General features: G+C 40.8%; 1 protein-coding gene across 2 annotated transcripts in view; it reads right to left on the minus strand.

Annotated features, from left to right (window-relative positions):
- wscd2 (WSC domain containing 2) overlaps positions 1-22672 on the minus strand; it is a 222076-nt gene that overhangs the window by 63436 nt on the left and 135968 nt on the right. The window lies entirely within an intron of this gene.

A 22672-nucleotide genomic window follows, 5' to 3' on the forward strand; every position in this document is an offset into this window, starting at 1 on the left:
TGTTACAAAGTGTTAAAAAGGGTCGGGATGACAACTGCCTTGCTTCATGGTCGCATCATTGCGTAACTAGACCTTCCGGGATGTCTTCAGCACCTGACGTCTAGACTTTCGAGGACAATTTTCCATTCGAGGACATCTTCCATGGCCGCAGCGATGCATAACTGAAGTGTCTGGGTCATTTTGACCTCTTTACCTGTGCCCTTGCTTACACACGTGTATTTAGTTAGTTCCACCTACATGCTCACACATAGCCAACCGAAATCACATGGGTGTCTCCAGCTTGCTTCCCCCTCCCTTCAGGGCGGCACCCTTTCTGTGTTAGGACAAACCCCTAGATAAAAAGAGCAAGGAGGGTTTTTCCTTAGATCAATTTTGGTGACTAGACAGCGTAATCTAGCATTCCTCTGTCTTAGTCCCTCTTTGCTCTCCTTGGCCAAGAAAACTGAGTGTCTTCTCTCCTTATTTTTGGGTAATTTTACAAATGTCTACCTAAGGGTCTATTTTTGAACTTGACAATAAGTAAGTGAACATAAGAAGAAAATAAGAAGTAGCTCCCCATTTTTTGTAAATAAAGGGACTTGCACCCTGAAACCCCCACGTTGCATCACCGTAATCAGTGTTGGGAATAACACCATTACAAATAACACTATTACATACAGTAACGGTGTTATTTTTTCAGTAACGGGGTAATCTAACTAATTATTTTTTCCGCCGTTACAATGCCGTTACCGTTACTGACGGTCAAAAGCGGAGCGTTACTTACTCTGAATAAATTGAAGAAACTACACGCCGTAGCGAGTCTACTCTGCTCTGTTTATTTGTCATCCAAGACTTGGGGTGCATTCAGGTTCGAGAATAGCGCATGTGTTTTGTTTTGTGCTTTTTCTTAGCAAAGATATACCACGCAGGACGTACTGGTACTCAGTTTCTTTAATAGCACATATAACTTCAACATTAACACAAACGTACGACTCTCGGCAGGCCGTGTCTCTAATTCACTCCCGCGTCATGTGAGCAAAACAATATTAGCGCCGTGTGCACTTTAGGGTGCCTCGGATAATTCTGTATCAGAATATTACAGCACGTACTTCTTATGACTCTAGGTTGTTTTTCCCTGCTCATTCAAATAGACAATGTTTTCCAAAGCTTGCTAACGTTTCTGTTTTTGCTACACCTGAATGCTAGCCTCGTTCCCATCCCCCACTGTCAGCCAGCAAGAATGCTGCTTCCATCTAGAGCACACATGTCCAAAGTCCGGCCCGGGGGCCAAATGCGGCCCGTTGTCAAATTTCATCCGGCCCCCAGCCTCTGTCATAAAATCAATAGCGTCTGGCCTGCACACAGACTTAATAATTGGTCAGCAGTACTGCTACCAGCATATGAAGTAGCTTACACACTAAATGCTGCTCCTCATTTACGCACTAAAAGGCAGCAGCACTCTAAGCAACATTACCCCGTGTTACCCTTTATTCCCCATGTCTAAAATGGCGACAATCAACAACAACAAAAAGTTGACTGTGACGGCCTATACTTCAAGGATAGGTGGAAATTGGACTATTTCTTCACTAAAATACGCAACAACTGTGTCAGCCTCATTTGCAAAAAGACAGTCGCTGTTTTTGAATAGTTCAATGTGAGGCGATATTACCAAACAAGACAAATATATTGTTCTACGTAAAGGGCGTCAGCCAAGGTCGGCCCCCCACATTTTTACCACACCAAATCTGGCCCCCTTTGCAAAAAGTTTGGACACCCCTGATCTTGAGGATGGCAGACGCTTTGAGGGTGACGGGAGGAGTAGACGGACGAGGCTACCTGAATGCACCACCTGGATAGATGCGATGGAAGTGATTGTGATTGGCTGAGGGTTAGAGTCATGTGTCATGGTAACCAATCAGAGACGGTGTTTCCACACACAAACCGGAACAGCGCGTGTGGCAAACACACACACACAAAACAGATGCAGAGGGATATGATGGCAGAGCATTCAGAGGAAAATGTGTCCTTATGAGGTGGAGATATAAACACTATTTCAAGTCAAAATACTTGAAGTACAGTAGGCTATGTCTGCTTGACCAGTTGTCTCAGGTTGTGAGAGTTAGATTTTATTGATTAAACTCACTTTATATTGTTACTGCTGATTGTTATTTTATTATATTGTTTACTGTTTATTTTTGTTGCACTTCAAGTGTAGGATAAATCTGTTGCTGGTGAGGTGCAATAAATATTACAAGGTTCTATAACACAACTGTCTGTTCTCTATTCAATTGACCGAATACTGCTCAGAAAATTTCAAATTCTTTGACATACAACAACTTCTTTTTAAAGTAACGGAAATAATTATTTTCCCTGGTAACTAGTTACTTTTACTATAGAGTAATTCGGTTACTAACTCAGTTACTTTTTGGAAGAAGTAGTGAGTAACTATAAATAATTACTTTTTTAAAGTAACGTGCCCAACACTGACCGTAATGCACGTAATGCAAACAATGATCCAAATGAGCGACGGCTAGCTTGACTTCGTTGTTCCTTGTGGAGGCTGGCCTGACCGCGGTAGTTCTGCAGGTTAGCAAGTTCACATAATTTAATGTTATGCTAACTCTGATGCAGGTCAGTTTCATGAGCAACATTAGTGGTGTTCCCTCAGCTCCACAACACTGACGTCTTTTTACACTAGTTACAGTGGCTGCTGCTGGCCGAAAAAAACTTCTAATATCCCTCTTCGGAGGAAGCGGCATGTTGTCGAATTGAATTGGTCGGGGCTGTGTGTGTGGCGGCAGGGGTCAAGTCATCAGCCGATCAAACGTGATTGAGGGGAAAAAATGGACCAGCACATTCAGCAAGTGAAAAGTGAGAAAGTCTTAACATAGCAAAAAATACAACGATTCACTTAATAATTGTACGGTCTATTCTATCCTTACAACATATGGGAATACAATCTTAACAATCTAAAGTGGTATGAAAAAGTATCTGAACCTTTTGGAATTTCTCACATTTCTGCATACAATCAGCATCAAATGTGAGCTGATCTTTGTCAAAATCACACAGATGAAAAAACTGTCTGCTTTAACTAAAACCACCCAAACATTTATAGGTTTTCATATTTTAATGAGGATAGCATGCAAACAATGACAGAAAGGGGAAAAATAAGTGAACCCTCTGCCTAAGGAGACTTAAAGAGCAATTTAATCCAATTTTTACCAAACAATTTAAGTCAGGTGCGTGTCCAATCACTGACGAGTGGTTTAAAGCTCCCCTGCCCACTATTAAACACACATCTGGTAAGAATTGTCTTGATGAGTAGCATTGCCTGATGTGCATCATGGCTCCATCAAAAGAGCGTCTGAAGACAGTGTTCTTGTGATCAAGGACTGTAGATTGTATAAAGCTGAGAAAGGATACAAAACCATCTCTAAATGTCTGGATGTTCATCAATCGACAGTCAGAAAAGCCGACTACAAATGGAGAGAGTTTGGTACTGTTGCATCTCTCCGAAGGAGTGGCCGCCCACCAAAGATGACACCAAGAGTTCAGCGCAGAATACTCACAGGGGTAAAAAAGAACCCTATAGTGTCCGCTAAAGACTTGCATAAATCACTGGCACAGTCCAATATCTCTGTTCACACATCAACTATATGTAAAACTATGGCCAAGAATGGTGTTCATGGCAGGACTCCACCCAGGAAACCACTGCTCTCTAAAAAAACATTGGTGCTCGTTTAATGTTCGCAAAAAGGCACTTGGACACTCCACATAAGTTTTGGCAAAATATTTTGCGGACTGATGAAACCCACACACAACGTCATGCTCAACAACATCAACACCTCACACCCACTGTGTGTGACGCATGGTGGAGGGAGCATCATGATTTGGGGCTGTTTTACTGTCTCAGGGCCTGGACAACTTGCAATCATTAATGGAAGAATGAATTCAAAAGTTTATCAGGATGTTTTGCAGGAAAACCTGAGGCCGTCTGTCAGTCAGTTGAAGCTAAAAAGAGGATGGATTCTGCAACAAAACAACGATCCAAAACACAGAAGTACCGTATTGGCCCGAATATAAGACGACCCCCTCTTTTTCAAGACTCAAGTTTGAAAAAAGACTTTTTGAACACCAAATTAATTTTTATACAGATAATAATTACAGTTCATCTGAAACAAATGATTAGAACAATATATTTCAGAGAAAAAGCATGTTATTTTGCCTCATTCAAATCTTAATATCTGAACATTTAAATCTGTAAACTAAGGTGCAATCACATTCGTAAACCAATTCTGGTTTTTGAAATGTAAATAAACCAATGTATTGTGATAAAACAGCAAAATTGCAATACTGCATTAACCATCAAAGTGAAGTCTAACTGTAGTCTTGAAACAAATCTGAATAAGGAAAAACATTGCAATAAAATAATGCAAACTGGTTAAACTTGAGAATAGCTGAGATCTGTCATGACAGAACATAGCTTCAACGATATCTGGCGCTCTCTAGCGTCGTGAATGGGTATAACGTCTAGACCGCGAATATAAGACGACCCCCACTTTTTCAGTCTTATTTCAATGCAAAAAACACTGTCCTATATTCGGACCAATACAGTAAATCAACTTCAGAAGGGTTTTAGAAGAACAAAATACACGTTTTGGAGTGGCCAAGTCTAAGTCCAGACTTGAATCCCATTGAGATGATGTGCCATGACCTAAAGACAGTGATTCATGCCAGACATCCCAGAAATCTGACTGAACTACAGCAGTTTTGTAAAGAATAATAGGCCAAGATTAGTCCTGATCAATGTGCCAGACTGATCTTCAGCTACAGGAAGTGTCTGGTTGAAATTATTCCTGCCAAAGGGGAGGCCACAAATTTTTTTAAATGTAAATTTTTAAATCACTTGCTTATTTTTCCTCCTTCTTTCTTTGTTTGCATACTATCCTCATTAAAATATGAAAACCTATAAATGTTTGGGTGGTTTTAGTTAAAGCAGACACTGTTTTTTCATCTGTGTGATTTTGACAAATATCAAATCACATTTGATGGTGATTTTATGCAGAAATGTGAGAAATTCCAAAAGGTTCAGATACTTTTTCATAATTAAGTAAAACAAGCTCAATAATGTATGATTTTAACATCTTTTTAGTGCAAGTGCATGCACGAACCCAGTTATTGGGGATGGGGTGCTTGTGAGATGAAAAGTGGAAAGATTACAAGAATCGGCACCGATATGTGGATCACTTGAAATTATATTGACGTTTTTGAGCTTCGAATCAATTCACTGACGGGGGGTGGGGAAGCATGACCAAGGCTGCAGTTCCCCTCCAGCCCTATTTAAGTGGCCTTGCATGAGATACTGAACCCTATTTGGCTCTGCACAGCATGTGAAGGACTTGCTTGTTTTCTTTTCATGGCAGAATGCATGAAACAACATTGTTAAAGGGCTCAGAGAACCTTCAAGGGAGTAAGACATATTTCACACTAGTACAGACCTATTTGGACAGTGGCAGTGAGTTTTTATGATTTTATATTTAAGCTCCACATTTTTTTTCAAAGGGCAGGTGAAGACTTCAATTCATGAGCGTTTTACTCAGTTTAATCGTATTGAATGCATCATTCGCATTCACTCACATTACCAATTTTTTTTTTTTTTGAATTGACAGCGTAGTTTTTGAGTTTCTGCTATAACAACACCCTAGCAACGAGGGACTCGCCTCACTGCCGGCCGCTACGTAATGACGTCACGTCGCCAGCACTCCATTACGAAAGCAACACGCTATCTTCGCTACATATTGCAAACATTTTCTGGATTTTACTTGCCAAATTCATCATGCCATCTCGACGTGCAGTGATAAATTGCTCACGCGAAGGCTCAAGACTCAATGAGTGATCCAAAAAAACCTTCTGCAAGGATTTGGACCAAGCGCATAGGCGGAGTTTGACTTTTAGGGAAGGGGAGCACAACATGTTGATGAACCCGAAATGCAGTTTCAGCAATAAAATTAACTTCCATGAATAATTATCATAATAAGTTGAAAATAAGCGTTTTTTTTGTTTCCCATCATTTTTGAGGGGAATTCTAAATCAGGCTGCTGAGGACAGCGACAGTGGGGCAAATAAGTATTTAATCAACCACTAATTGTGCAAGTTCTCCCACTTGAAAATATTAGAGAGGCCTGTAATTGTCAATATGGATAAACCTCAACCATGAGGGACAGAATGTGGGGAAAAAATCACATTGTTTGATTTTTAAAGAATTTATATGCCAATCATGGTGGAAAATAAGTATTTGGTCAATACCAAAAGTTCATCTCAATACTTTGCTATGTACTCTTTGTTGGCAATAATGGAGGCCAAAAGTTTTCTGTAACTCTTCACAAGCTTTCCACACACTGTTGCTGGTATTTTGGCCCATTGCATGCAGATATCCTCTAGAGCAGTGATGTTTTGGGGCTGTCGTTGGGCAACACGGACTTTCAACTCCCTCCACAGATTTTTTATGGGGTTGAGATCTGGAGACTGGCTAGGCCACTCCAGGACCTTGAAATGCTTCTTACAAAGCCACTCCTTTGTTGCCCTGGCTGTGTGTTTGGGATCATTGTTATGCTGAAAGACCCAGCCACGTCTCATCTTCAATGCCCTTGCTGATGGAAGGATATTTTCACTCAAAATCTCTCTATACATGGCCCCATTCATTTTTTCCTTTACACAGATCAGTCGTCCTCGTCCCTTTGCAGAAAAACAGCCCCAAATCATGATGTTTCCACCCCCATGCTTTACAGTTTGTATGGTGTTCTTCAGATGTAATTCACTATTTTTTCTCCTCCAAACACGAGAACCTGTGTTTCTACCAAAAAGTTTTATTTTGGTTTAATCTGACCATAACACATTCCCCCAGTCCTCTTCTGGATCATCCAAATGCTCTCTAGCGAACTGCAGACGGACCTGGACGTGTGCTGGCTTCAGCAGGGGGACACGTCTGGCAGTGCAGGAGTTGAGTCCCTGGCGGCACATCATGTTACTGATAGTAGCCTTTGTTACTGTGGTCCCAGCTCTCTGTCGGTCATTCACTAGGTCACCCGTTTGGTTCTGGGATTTTTGCTCACTGTTCTTGTTATCATTTTGACACCACGGGGTGAGATCTTGCATGGAGCCCCAGATCGAGGGAGATTATCTGTGGTCTTGTATGTCTTCCATTTTCTAATAATTGCTCCCACAATTGATTTCTTTACACCAAGCATTTTACCTATGGCAGATTCAGTCTTCCCAGCTTGGTGCAGGTCTAATTTGTCTCTGGTGTTCTTCGACAGGTCTTTGGTCTTGGCCATAGTGGAGTTTGGAATGTGACTGACTGAGGTTGTGGACAGGTGTCTTTTATACCGATAATGAGTTAAAACAGGTGCCATTAATTCAGGTAACGAGTGGAGCCTCGTTAGACCTCGTTAGAAGAAGTTAGACCTCTTTGACAGCCAGAAATCTTGCTTGTTTGTGTGTGACCAAATACCTATTTTCCACTCTAATTTGGAAATAAATTCTTTAAAAATCAAACAATGTGATTTTCAGTTTTTTTTCCCACATTCTGTCTCTCATGGTTGAGGTTTACCCATTTTGACAATTACAGGCCTCTCTAATATTTTCAAGTAGGAGAACTTGCACAATTGGTGGGTGACTAAATACTTATTTGCCCCACTGTAGGCCTATATACATTTTTAATGTTACCAAACTATTAGTTATTGTCTGGTTATGCATAAACTAATGCATTAACTCATGTTAATAATATATTAATAAATGTTAGATAAGCAATTAATTATTGTAATGTTACTTAAACATTATTGTCTTAAAATGCATTAACTAATGCATTAACTCATGTTAATTAAATGTTAGATCATGGATTAAATGTATTATTGTCATGTTACTTAAACATGAGTTTAGATCTAAAAATGCATTAACTAATGTTAATTAAGGGACCCTTATTGTAAAGTGTTACCAAAAGGTTGTATGCCTCTATGTGAATGACTGGCAACCTGTCCAGGATGCTTTGCCTGAAGTAGGCTGGGATAGGCTCCAGCTCCCCAGAAAATGGATGGATGGATGCTTATTATGGAACCTTCAGGGGGGAATTTTACTTTGTGCTTGCTGAATACCGTATATTTTAGTTCACAGTGCATCGAGAACCAGGCCACACACACGCAAGGAGAGAAGGGAAAGTGGGGGGCTGTGCATAAAAAGGTGACTGCGCCCCCTCAAGGGCACCTCAACAATATTCAGGATGCCGCCCAGCTCTTCTGCAACAAACCCTGAAGCACAAAACGTTGCATATAAGCTACTGCCAACCGACTTTCATTCTAAGAGGTTTCACAAAACATACAATATTTCACCAATTCAGACAATAATGGAGAATTTCATGGAGAATAGCAAGAAAACTTGGTGCCTTTCAAATAGAGGGGTCACAAAGAACTTTACATTTCACACACACATTCATACACTTATGGTGCTGCTGCCATGCCAGACACTGGCAACTCAGGCGACCAATCAAACATCAACACAGAGGTAAAAACAAACAACAAGGATGGGCACCTTATCTGTCACCAACCTGTAAAACAGGTAGGAAGATATAGTTTGCACTGTCAACTGTATGATTGGAAGTCTGGTACACGCTCTGTAATACTGATGCAGCATTCATAAGTTTTTGGCACAATCGAAAAAAAAAAAATGACTCTCTTTAACATGGTGTTTATAAAAAGCGCAAAACAGTCAGTCAACTTGTGATGTATCGTTGGAGCATTAAAATAGGTTACTCTTCTTTGTAGCAAGTTAGCAACCATGTTTCTATCCCACATTAGTACTTTACGACAAATCAAAACGATTTTCCAACTTGGGACACATGAACGCGACTCGGTCGATCTCTAGTAGATGCAATTCCGCATTTACTAAGCAGCAGTGTTGGGAATAACGCCGTTTTTCAGTAACGGGGTAATCTAATTAATTATTTGTTCCGCCGTTACAACGCCGTTACCGTTACTGACAGTCAAAAGCGGTGCGTTACTTTGAATCAATTGAAGAAACTACCAGCCGTAGCGAGTCTACTCTGCTCTGTTTATTTGGCATCCAAGACTTGCGGTGCGTTCAGGTTCATGGCAATGAAAATAGTAAACACACATAGCCTACCTTTGCAAGAACGATGGAGTTGCTGTTTGATACGGTCATAATGTGCAGGTCCTGCACCCATCCGCAGCAAAACTGTTCGTAGCTTTGTAGCGATTTTTAATTTCAGAATCGCTGATGAGTTTAGTAACATACACCAAACAATAAATACAACAGAATGTCCATTTCGCGTAATGGCGTACCACAAGCAACACGTCGCTTCCGCTCATTAATATTCATGGCATTAGCAACTGTTGCTAAGTAGGGACAAGCCACCATTTGTCCCTAATAGGAAATGAATGGAAATCGTGTACGAAGTAGATGTTTACAGAGCTAAACCTACCAATTCTCTCCGAATATGATGTGCCTGGTGCCAAATTCACTGGCAAAGATGTGGAAGAACATAAAAATGTTCAGTTAAAGAGATGGCTTGCGTGTCAAAGGCTGAAAGAGACGAAAAAAAATGAGCCGACCTAAGCATAGCTTTAGCTTTTTTATCGACGCGACTGACCATGACATTCTCCTGTTTCAACAAGCTATCCTTAACCATCAGCCCTGTCTTTCTTATATATCCTCTGGTTGTCCTAAGTCTCTTACCGTTCTTGGGGGTAACTTACTTAGCTTTGTGTAGCAATCGCAAATGCTACTCAGTGACAGCCAACAAACACTTTTAATTTTTTCATTGATAACACATCTTAATTCTATAAATTATTTACACGTCCCCCTTACTAAAGTTGTTTTATATATATATATATACAGTATATATAACAGAAACGGTAACAGTGGTAGTCAGATACCATTGTTATTCTTTTCAGGTCATTAATTGTCAGACAGAAGCAGTACGGCACAACGTTACGCTAAAAAAATAAGTTAAAAATATAAAAATGGCTCACCTCTTTGTCCTCTGAAAGACCATGCCAACCCAACATAATGTTTACTGCATATGAAATGTGAATGGATTCACCGAGCTGGTGTTAAAAGTCCGCGCAAGTTGATTCGGTCTTCACATTTTTTCCTCCCGAGGTTTGGTTTCCGGAAACGTATGAAGAAAACATCCTTCATGTGTTGTAATGTCTAGAGTCGTTTCTAACAGTTCCAAAAAAGCAATGGGTGATCGGCATGTTCGTTTTAGAAAGATTACCGGAGAAAAGTAGCATAAATTACGTTGGGTCTCTGCGAGGGCGGGTCTATAATGTCCCACATCGCTTTACGATGTGACGTAACGGTCTAAAAATAGCCTGCGTGCGGTACGCCATTGTGGAAGCCCGTCGACATCTTTACTCCATTTGTCTTCGGCTTGCTCGTAAAGGTCAACATTGTTCACATCCTTAAGTTTGATCATATATCTGTTCTTCGCCTTAGCAACGAGTTTGTCTCTTTATCGAACTGGCAAGTTAAAGTTCAATATCCCGCGAGCCAGACCTGCTCACAATATGGCTGCGTTGTTGTCAAATCTCACGTGATTCCCCCATTCTGTGACGTAAACGCTCGAGCCTAATAGCGCACGTACTTTTCACACACAAACCGGAACAGCGCGTGCGGGAAACACACACACGCAAAACAGATGCAGAGGGATATGATGGCAGAGCATTCAGAGGAAAATTTGTCCTTTACGAGGTGGAGATGTAAACACTATTTCAAACTGGTCGAAATTAAAGGAATGAACATGCATGTAAAGTGTAATTTATGTCCCGGGGCAAAGCTTTTGTCGACATCTGTGGTAAGCAATTCAAATCTGTTTATTTTTGTTGCACTTCAAGTGTAGGATAAATCTGTTGCTGGTGAGGTGCAATAAATATTACAAGGTTCTATAACACAACTACCTGTCTGTTCTTCTCTATTCAACTGACTCGAATACTGCTCAGAAAATTTCAAATTCTTTGACATACAATAACTTCTTTTTAAAGTAACGGAAATAGTTACTTTCCCTGGTAACTAGTTACTTTTACTATAGTGTAACTAAGTTACTTTTTGGAAGACCTAGTGATTAACCATAACTAATTACTTTTTTAAAGTAACGTGCTCAGCAGGTGCAAAAAGGATATCAGAATGCAGCAGACAGGCTTTACACGGGTGCAATCCATGCAAATTAAGTTGAAAATGTAGCAATTGCGGGACAAATACAGGTTAGCTAATGTGTATATCCCGATGCTAAAGACATTCATGTATTTGTGAGTAAATCCTGCAGTCTCCATCAAAGAAGTCTTATGTTCTGAAAGGAGTCCAAGAGGCGATAATTGCTAGGTGTAACACAACGCTCCACTGAGAATTTCCCTGAGTATTCAAGAGGCCACTCAACTTTGTGACTCTTGTCTACCACCAGGACAAAACTGCAGAGTGCTTGTCACCCGAGACCTCACTGGCACAGCTATTTTACCGTCTACTGGGCAGCGGTCTGAGAAAAAGGCACCCCTCACTCTGTGTTAGTCCTAAACGACTAAACTTTACTTGTGTGTCCTTAAGAATGACTTTCAAACACGTACTAGGGTTTTGATTACTAATGTCAGCGTCTTAATTGGGCTCACTCTGACCACATCTATTTTAGTGGGTCAAATTAATTTCCAAAATGCCAAACGCTCAATGTTGAACTTAAAAATGATGAGTGTCGCAGGTCACTGCATTACTAAATCACTTTAGTGGGGTCAAGGCTGCAGGATATAAAATGTCCATTAGAGTCTCATTTGTTCATACTAAAGAAATAAAATGGCAAAGAAACACTTGTAAGTGCTGTAAGAATACATTGTATGTGCCAGCACAGGTCAAAACACATTACTCTGATTAATATCGTGATTGGCAGTGTGCTTTGGGGGACAACATATTGTCAGCCAGAACACAAATTTTCAGAATTTTAACAAAAATACGTGGACAAAAACCTATTGCTGGTAGGGAGGTTTTCCATCATTGAAGGTGTACAATACACAACATCATGACATACAGTTTATGACCCTATGTCACACGGACACTGTAAAAAAAAAAAAATGTCGCTGTAATGCAACATATGCCAGCATTAGCATTTTTGCTACAATCTGGCGTATTTACATCTTTCATCAATGTGTATTGTCCCTATTTAATAAATAGTTATGCTACATCTGTGAAAATGTTACCGCAGCAGATAGTATGTAGTGCGCAGTAGAAAACTATTGGCCATTCTAAGACAATGTGTTGGTGACAATGATTCTAATGCGCACCAGATAGTATGTGGTGAGCACTAGAAACTATCTGGTGCATACTAGAAACTATCTAGTGCGCACGAGAAACAATCTGGTGTGCACCAGAAAACTATTGGTCATTCTGAGACAATGTAATGGTCACAATGTGTCTGGTGCGCTCCAGATTGTTTCTCTTGCGCACCAGATAATTTCTAGTATGCACCACACTCTATCTAGCGCGCACAAGAAACAATCGGGTGTGCTTCCAGAAACAATATGGTGCGCATCAGAAAACTATTGGTCGTTCCGAGACAATGTAATAGTGACAATGTTTCTAGTGCACGCCAGATAGTATGAGGTGAGCACCAGAAACTATCTGGTGCGCACCAGATTGTATGAGGTGCACACTATAAACTATCTGTGTGCACCAGAAAAACTAGTGGCTGTTCACAGACAATGTAATGGTGACAATGTGCCTGGTGCGCACCAGATAGTATGTGGTGCAACCTATAAACTATCTGGTGCGCACAAGAAACGTATCTGGTGCGCATAGGAAAACTATTGGTCGTTCTGAGACAATGTAATGGTGACAATGCGTTTGGTGCACACCAGATCGTTAGTCGTGCGCACCAGATTGTTTCTACTATGCTCCACACTATCTGGTGTGCACAAGAAACAATCGGGTGTGCTCCAGAAACAATCTGGTGTGCAACAGAAAACTATTGGTCGTTCCGAGACAATGTAATGGTGACGATGTTCCTGGTGCGCACCAGATATTATGTGGTGCACACTAGAAACGATCTGGTGCACACTAGAAACTATCTGGTGCACACAAGAAAACTATTGGTCGTTCCGGGACAATGTAATGGTGACAATGCGTCTGGTGCACACCAGATTGTTTCTCGTGCGTACCAGATTGTTTGTAGTATGCTCCACACTATCTGGTGCACACAAGAAACAATCGGGTGTGCTCCAGAAACAATCTGGTGCGCAACAGAAAACTATTGGTCGTTCTGGGACAATGTAATGGTGACGATGTTGCTGGTGCGCACAAGATAGTATGTGGTGAGCACTAGAAACTATATGGTGCGCACTAGATAGTATGTGGAGCGCACTAGAAAGTATCTGGTGCGCACAAGATAACTATTGGGGGTTCTGAGACAATGTAATGGTGACAATGTGCCTGGTGCGCACCAGATAGTATGTGGTGCACACTAGAAACTATCTGGTGCGCACAAGAAAAGTATCTGGTGTGCACAGGAAAACTATTGGTCGTTCTGAGATGTAATGGTTACAATGTGTCTTGTGCGCACCATATTGTTTCTCTTGTGCACCAGATAATTTCTATTTGTTTCTGGTGCGCAACAGATAGTATGTGGTGAGCACTAGAAACTATCTGGTGCACACCACATAGTATGAGGTGCGCACTAGAAACTATCTGGTGCGCACCAGAAAACTATTGGCTGTTCAGAGACAATGTAATGGTGACAATGTTTCTGGTGCGCAACACATAGTATGTGGTGCACACTATAAACTATCTGGTGCGCACAAAAAACGTATCTGGTGCACACAAGAAACAATCGGGTGTGCTCCAGAAACAATCTGGTGCGCAACAGAAAACTATTGGTTGTTCCGGGACAATGTAATGGTGACGATGTTGCTGGTGTGCACAAGATGGTATGTGGTGAGCACTAGAAACTATATGGTGCGCACTAGATAGTGTGCAGAGCGCACTAGAAAGTAACTGGTGCGCACCAGAAAACTATTCGGGATTCCGAGACAATGTAATGGTGACAATGTGCCTAGTGCGCACCAGATATTATGTGGTGCACACTATAAACTATCTGGTGCGCACATGAAAAGTATCTGGTGTGCACAGGAAAACTATTGGTCGTTCTGAGACAATGTAATGGTGACAATGTGTCTTGTGCGCACCATATTGTTTCTCTTGTGCACCAGATAATGTCTAGTATGCGCCACACTATCTGGTGCACACAAGAAACAATCGGGTGTGCTTCAGAAACAATCTGAACAGAAAACAACAGAAAACTATTGGTCATTCTGAGACAATGTAATGGCGAAGATGTTTCTGGTGTGCAACAGATAGTATGTGGTGAGCACTAGAAACTATCTGGTGCGCAACACATAGTATGAGGTGCGCACTAGAAACTATCTGGTGCGCACCAGAAAACTATTGGCTGTTCAGAGACAATGTAATGGTGACGATATTTCTGGTGCGCAACAGATAGTACGTGGTGAGCACTATAAACTATCTGGTGCGCACCAGATAGTATTAAGTGCATACTAAAAACTATCTGGTGCGCACCAGAAAACTATTGGCTGTTCAGAGACAGTGTAATGGTGACGATGTTTCTGGTGCGCACCAGATAGTATGTGGTGAGCACTACAAACTATCTGGCGCACACCAGATAGTATGAGGTGCGCACTAGAAAGTATCTGGTGCGCACTAGAAAACTACTGACTGTTCAGAGACAATGTAATGGTGACAATGTGTCTCGTGGGCACCAGATTGTTTCAAGTATGCTCCACACTATCTGGTGCACACAAGAAACAATCGGGTGTGCTCCAGAAACAATCTGGTGCGCAACAGGAAACTATTGGTTGTTCCGAGACAATGTAATGGTGATGATATTTCTGGTGTGCACCAGATAATATGTTGTGCACACCAGATACAATCCGTTGTGCACCCGATAGTTTGTGGTGAGCAAGAGAAATGATCTTTTATAGGCTACAAACTGCAGCAGTTTAAAATGATAATACAGGATTTATTGTAGCTTTACTTCAATCTTGGAATCAACTATAAATATATTACTGCATTACTAATAACCAAACCTGGTGCGCACCAGATAGTTTCTAGTGTGCACCGCATACTATCTGGTGCACACCACATGGTTCATATTTATTGTATTTCAGAAGGGTTACAAATGGTATATAAAAGTAACCAAAAAACTTCAGTGTATCGAGTTTCAGGCAGTTCTTATCCAGTATAGCTGTACACAAGCATGCGAACATGGTCAAAGAGCTATCCCCCACCTCTCATTAATCATTGTGCTGTATTGGTTAATCCTCACATGAACTGAAGGGTACAAAAAATCCTTTTGTAATGTACTACAAGGACTGGCGCAAACTTTTGTCTTGCAGCTGGAGTGAGACATATTCAGCAGACAAGCAAAGTATTGATCTTATCTTGCACTCTGCCACTAAACGAATAAAAACAGTATATCATCCTTGGAAATATTTTTTTATCTGAAAGGTTTATGAAAGTCTTGTACGTGAAAAGCCTTTGAGGCAGTGATTCCAAAACAATGAAGATTACATGAATTTACATAAAGAAAACAGCTGTACAAACGTTTTGCAAAGTTAACGCCTACGATCTTTCTGTAACCATGGCAGTTTTTCCAGCCCTGTGTTAGTACTTTGCCCAGTGAGAACAAATGACTCACATTTCAAGATGATCCACATAGGAAGGAAAGACAAGGAAATCAGCAGAACACGATTGAGAAATGAAATTGAAACAAATGAAATGATACATAAAAGTCACATTAAATCATTAAGACAGTTAAAAACAACAACTATTTAAAGTAGGGTTTTAGCTAGGGTTGTTCCGATCATGTTTTTTTGCTCCCGATCCAATAGTTTTAGTTTGAGTATCTGCCGATCCCGATATTTCCCGATCCGATTGCTTTTTTTTTGCTCCCGATTCATTTCCAATTATTCCCAATAAATTTTCCCGATCATATAATTTTGGCAATGCATTAAGAAAAAAATGAATAAAACTCAGACGAATATATACATTCAACATACAGTACATAAGTACTGTATTTGTTTATTATGACAATAAATCCTCAAGATGGCATTTACATTATTAACATTCTTTCTGTGAGAGGGATCCACGGATAGAAAGACTTGTGACTTTGTATATTGTGACTAAATATTGCCATCTAGTGTATTTGTTGAGCTTTCAGTAAATGATACTGTAGCCATGCCAAATGCATGATGGGAAGTGGAACCATGACTGTGCATAGTGCTACCAATGGATATATCTTCTCTGCGTTGGGAAATAACATAAGGTGTGAAGAAAAAGATCAATTGCTACCTTGTTTCTCCACATTGCTTCCCATGATATTTCTAATCGTAGGGAGAGGGATTGTAAGGCTCTAGCCAATTAAATAAAGGCTCCAAAGGCTGCCAAAATTCACTCTACTCATTTTACGCTGCCTTTTATCCCTCTATATAGGTAAAACGGCGCCATTACGAACTGAGCGCGCCAATAAGTGAGTGGGTCGTGCAGCCAGGCATTAATTGCGTTAAATTTATTGACAAGAAACAATTTTTAAAAATTAATTACCGCCGTTATCGGGATAAATTTGATAACCCTACCTTAAGCAGAAACTAAAGACTCTGGATGAGTGTAACATATTATGTCTGTAACGTTAAATACAATTAAAAAACGATTTGATTAAAATATACAGTATATATATTAGAAAAAGGCATGGCCGATATTTTTTTGCCGAATTTTGCAACCCATCAAAAATTTCAACAATGCGGTTCTGCGCATGCGCGTAACGTTAAACATAGCCGCAAAATGCGCAAATGCAGCGATTCCATAGTAAACACTACAAACTTTCTTGAAAGAAAGGAATATTAACTTACGTTTGATCATGGACTTGTAGAAAAGTTCTCCTCAGATACATCCTTCCATGTAAGCTGCACACAACAACTTGACACCGCTCTCACCATTAACGACTTCGCCTTGTCGTTAAACATTAATTAAGAAGCCCGGTTTCACAAACATACGATGTTGGAAATTGGAGCAAGGTTTTCATTGCTCTTGTAGCGATGTCAGGATATTCCAGAATGACTTTAATCCAGAACCTCTCAAATGTATGTTTAATAAGGTCGCCATCAATTGCGATCTCTACAAGTTGATTTTCCTGTTGCTCAGACATGCTCGAATCACTCGGTTTATTCACAAACGGGTCACGAATCCATCGATGTAGTATATGGACTACGTGTCCCATAATCATTCTGGGCTCACGTAGCCAATGGCATTGGACATAGCACATCTAGTTTGCGATTTCATGATATCTACTGTGCGCGCATTAAAAAAAGTTAGCAAACGCCACAGAACAGTCACGTCTGCTCATTACTGCACAACACCAGCAACTTTCATAAACAGGACGGGTTTGAAGAACAGCGCTCTTAATTTGCCACTCAATGTTCACCATGTCCGTTGTCAAAGCGAGGTTGTTCTTAGCAGCCAAGTCGGTAACAATGTTTTGGTGGACTTCGTTGTAAATATCCGGTGGTGTGCCGAAAAATAGCCGCCCCGCCTGAAATGTCACCCCTGACGGGAGCGCCCACACGTCAACAACACCGGCATGCCGGAGATGGTCCACAGTCAATCCGGAGCACTGACGCGGCCAGTATACGTTGAACAATAGGATGGGAACGATTGGCTCCGGCGCTATTTTTTGCCGGACCTGGAACGAAGATGCATGTTTCGCAGTTGGTAACAAGGAATCCGAAGTTTTAACAGCAGGTCTGCTGCACGCGGGCATGCACGAGCACGCGAGGCGATACAGTGCCTTGCAAAAGTATTCGGCCCCCTTGAACCTTGCAACCTTTCGCCACATTTCAGGCTTCAAACATAAAGATATAACATTTTAATTTTTTGTCAAGAATCAACAACAAGTGGGACACAATCGTGAAGTGGAACAAAATTTATTGGATAATTTAAACTTTTTTAACAAATAAAAAACTGAAAAGTGGGGCGTGCAATATTATTCGACCCCCTTGCATTAATACTTTGTAGCGCCACCTTTTGCTCCAATTACAGCTGCAAGTTGCTTGGGGTATGTTTCTATCAGTTTTGCACATCGAGAGACTGACATTCTTGCCCATTCTTCCTTCCAAAACAGCTCGAGCTCAGTGAGGTTGGATGGAGAGTGTTTGTGAACAGCAGTCCTCAGCTCTTTCCACAGATTCTCGATTGGATTCAGGTCTGGACTTTGACTTGGCCATTCTAACACCTGGATACGTTTATTTTTTAACCATTCCATTGTAGATTTGGCTTTATGTTTTGGATCATTGTCCTGTTGGAAGATAAATCTCCTTCCCAGTCTCAGGTCTTGTGCAGATACCAACAGGTTTTCTTCCAGAATGTTCCTGTATTTGGCTGCATCCATCTTCCCGTCAATTTTAACCATCTTCCCTGTCCCTGCTGAAGAAAAGCAGGCCCAAACCATGATGCTGCCACCACCATGTTTGACAGTGGGGATGGTGTGTTCAGGGTGATGAGCTGTGTTGCTTTTACGCCAAACATATCGTTTTGCATTGTGGCCAAAAAGTTCCATTTTGGTTTCATCTGACTAGAGCACCTTCTTCCACATGTTTGGTGTGTCTTCCAGGTGGCTTGTGGCAAACTTTAAACGAGACTTTTTATGGATATCTTTGAGAAATGGCTTTCTTCTTGCCACTCTTCCATAAAGGCCAGATTTGTGCAGTGTACGACTGATTGTTGTCCTATGGACAGACTCTCCCACCTCAGCTGTAGATCTCTGCAGTTCATCCAGAGTGATCATGGGCCTCTTGGCTGCATCTCTGATCAGTTTTCTCCTTGTTTGAGAAGAAAGTTTGGAAGGACGGCCGGGTCTTGGTAGATTTGCAGTGGTCTGATGCTCCTTCCATTTCAATATGATGGCTTGCACAGTGCTCCTTGAGATGTTTAAAGCTTGGGAAATCTTTTTGTATCCAAATCCGGCTTTAAACTTCTCCACAACAGTATCTCGGACCTGCCTGGTGTGTTCCTTGGTTTTCATAATGCTCTCTGCACTTTAAACAGAACCCTGAGACTATCACAGAGCAGGTGCATTTATACGGAGACTTGATTACACACAGTTGGATTCTATTTATCATCATCGGTCATTTAGGACAACATTGGATCATTCAGAGATCCTCACTGAACTTCTGGAGTGTGTTTGCTGCACTGAAAGTAAAGGGGCCGAATAATATTGCACGCCCCACTTTTTAGTTTTTGATTTGTTAAAAAACTTTAAATTATCCAATAAATGTTGTTCCACTTCACGATTGTGTCCCACTTGTTGTTGATTCTTGACAAAAAAATTCAATTTCATATCTTTATGTTTGAAGCCTGAAATGTGGCGAAAGGTTGCAAGATTCAAGGGGGCCGAATACTTTTGCAAGGCACTGTAAATTGCAGCGGAAAAATTACCGCCTTTATTTTTATTTATCGTGCGATAAATGGAATTATTGCATATTGCGACAGGCTTATTTCAGACCATTCTCTGTAAACCCTAGAGATGGTTGTGCGTGGAAATCCCAGTAGATCAGCAGTTTCTGAAATACTCAGACCAGCCCTTCTGGCACCAACAACCATGCCACGTTCAGAGTCCCTCAGATCACCTTTCTTCCCCATACTGATGCTCGGTTTGAACTGCAGGAGATTGTCTTAAACCATGTCTATGTGCATAAATGCGCTGAGTTGCCGCCATGTGATTGGCTGATTAGAAATTAAGTGTTAACGAGCAGTTGGACAGGTGTACCTAATAAAGTGGCCGGTGTGTGTATATTTTCAAACCCCCCCCCCCCAAAAAAAAACTAACTTCAATTTTTTTTAAAAAAAATGTGTTTGAATGCAAAAATGAATTTGAATTCTATCCGCGGATCCCTTTAACAGAAAGAATGTTAATAATGTTAATGCCATCTTGTGGATTTATTGTTATAATAAACAAATACAGTATAGAAAAATATGGCATATTTTAGAGATGGCTTGAATTGCGATTAATTACGATTAATTAATTTCTAAGCTGTGATTAACTCGATTAAAAATTTTAATCGTTTGACAGCCCTACTTTAGACCTTCAGTTCCGAAAGTGATTCGCATATTAAATGCTGCTTCATCCTGCATTCCTGGTGACCAAGAGAGCAAGAATACCTAGTTAAACAGTAAGCCATTGTTATGAACGCTATGAATAGTTTTTCTTGAACAAACAAAATCACAGCTCAGCATGGGTTCTAACAATTAGAAAGCATGTATGCTCGGAAATGTCAAGCATACACTGCACCTTTTAATGCACTCAGATGCAGCAATTGGAAATTTATAGCAGCCTTCTGGTCAAAAACATAATTTCAACATTTCAGCTTGCATTAGTAAGACATAGCTCAGTAAAGATTTAATCTTTCGCTAAAAAGTCTACAATTGACAAGAAAGATGAAAAAACATGGAGATAGCAGTGCTATTCTCGGTGTGAAACAAGGTTACCCACTGTCATTTCTGGTCAGATTTCATAGATGCCTTACATCGAAAAATGAAATCTAGTTTATTTCAGATGAGACCACTGCAGCGTCTCTGTTTGCTATTTTTTTACACTTGCAATGGCAAAGTGCATTTAAATTGATAGTGGGATGACTGCCTTTTGCTATATGATGGTGGTTAAAAGTAGGGTTGTTCCAATCATTTTTGCTCCCGATTCAATTCCAATCATTCCCGATAATTTTTCCCAATCATATACATTTTGGCAATGCATTAAGAAAAAAATGAATAAAACTCGGACGAATATATACATTCAACATACAGTACATAAGTACTGTATTTGTTTATTATGACAATAAATCCTCAAGATGGCATTTACATTATTAACATTCTTTCTGTGAGAGGGATCCACGGATAGAAAGACTTGTAATTCTTAAAGGATAAATGTGACTTTGTAAATTGTGACTAAATATTGCCATCTAGTGCAGGGGTCCCCAACCTTTTTTGCACCACGGACCGGTGTGATTTGGGTCTTTTTTTCACGGACCGGTGTCCTGTCAAATTTTGCACCCTTATAAAATTTTGCTCCCAAAGCTTTTGTGGTGGTGAAAAAAGCCCTCTTTTATATTCAGTTGGACTCTCAATGCTATCCAATGGTGCTAAAAAACTATTTACATCACAAACATACATGTGCAACACGGAAATGGCGTGAATTAATGCTTAACGAAGTCGTTAAGTGAGAGGGCTACGTGCAGTTGTTGTGTGCGCCTAACATGGCAAACGTAAGTTAATATTCCTTTCTTTAAAGAAAGTTTGTAGTGTGTACTTAGGAATCGCTGCATTCACGGTCCTTTTTAACGTTACGCGCATGCCAACTTTGTCAGAACACCGGCAATGTGCGGCAGAAAAATACAGCAAATATAAAATAGCATTTGTTTTTAGCCCCGTCGTGTTAAGTGCAGGGAAAAAATACAGCTCACCCGCTGAATCAGTGGGAGGCCTGAGTTTGTTTCGTTGAGACGAGATGGTCCCGAGATGGGAGAGTGAGAGAAGCTAGCATCACAAATACACGATGTTGGAAATTGTAGCAGTTTTCAGCGCGCTCCTAGCGATGTCAGGATATTCCGAAATGACTTTAATCCAGAACTTTGGTAGAGTTGTTGTCTCAAATGTACGTTTAAGTCGCCGTGATTTGCGATCTCTACAAGCTGATATTCCTGTTCCACAGACATGCTCGAATCACTCCGTTTATTCACATACGGGTCACGAATTCACTCCTTCGCAGTTCGTGGGTCTTTAGTGATTGGGAAGTAGCATAAATTTTGTTTTCTTCGAGGTTGTAGGCACATCTTCTGGCTCGTCAGGTTCCCTTTTCCCCGTAAAAAGTCTGTCCAAAGACGTCTGTTATTCAGTCATTCTAGTGTGGGGGCTAATTATTTCCGGGAAGAAATGTGATTGGCGACGACCTACGTCATACGTTATTATCAAGTCCAAGCGCGCATAGATATACAAAACGAGATTTAGTGCTAACAGCCCAATCAATGCATTTCTATGACGACCTACTATCCTGTAGCTGTATATCTAGAGTAGACAGGGATATTGGTGTGTTAAGCGGCCCAGGCCAAAGTCAATTGGCCAGAATGCAGTCGTTTCTGCGCGGCCCGGTACCAAATGCGCCACGGACCGGTACTGGTCCGCGGCCCGGTCGTTGGGGACCCCTGATCTAGTGTATTTGTTGAGCTTTCAGTAAATGATACTGCAGCCATTTAACTGTTCTGCCCAAATGCATGATGGGAAGTGCAACCATGACTGTGCGTAGGGGCACCAATTGATATATCTTCTCTGCGTTGGGAAAGAACATAGTGTGTTAAGAAAATGTTCAACTACTACCTTTCTTCCACACATTGCCTCCCACGCTATTTTTAATTGCTAAGAGAGGGATTGTAAGGCTTTAGCCAAATAAAAAAAGGCTCCAAAGACTGTCAAAATTCTCTCTACTCATTATACGCTGCCTTTTAGCTCTATATATAGGTAAAACGGCGCCTTTATAGATTGAACGCGACAATGCGTGAGTGGATCGTGCAGCGCATGTGCTAAT

Source organism: Corythoichthys intestinalis, chromosome 3 (genome assembly GCF_030265065.1).
Source record: "Corythoichthys intestinalis isolate RoL2023-P3 chromosome 3, ASM3026506v1, whole genome shotgun sequence".
Classification (NCBI taxonomy): domain Eukaryota; kingdom Metazoa; phylum Chordata; class Actinopteri; order Syngnathiformes; family Syngnathidae; genus Corythoichthys; species Corythoichthys intestinalis.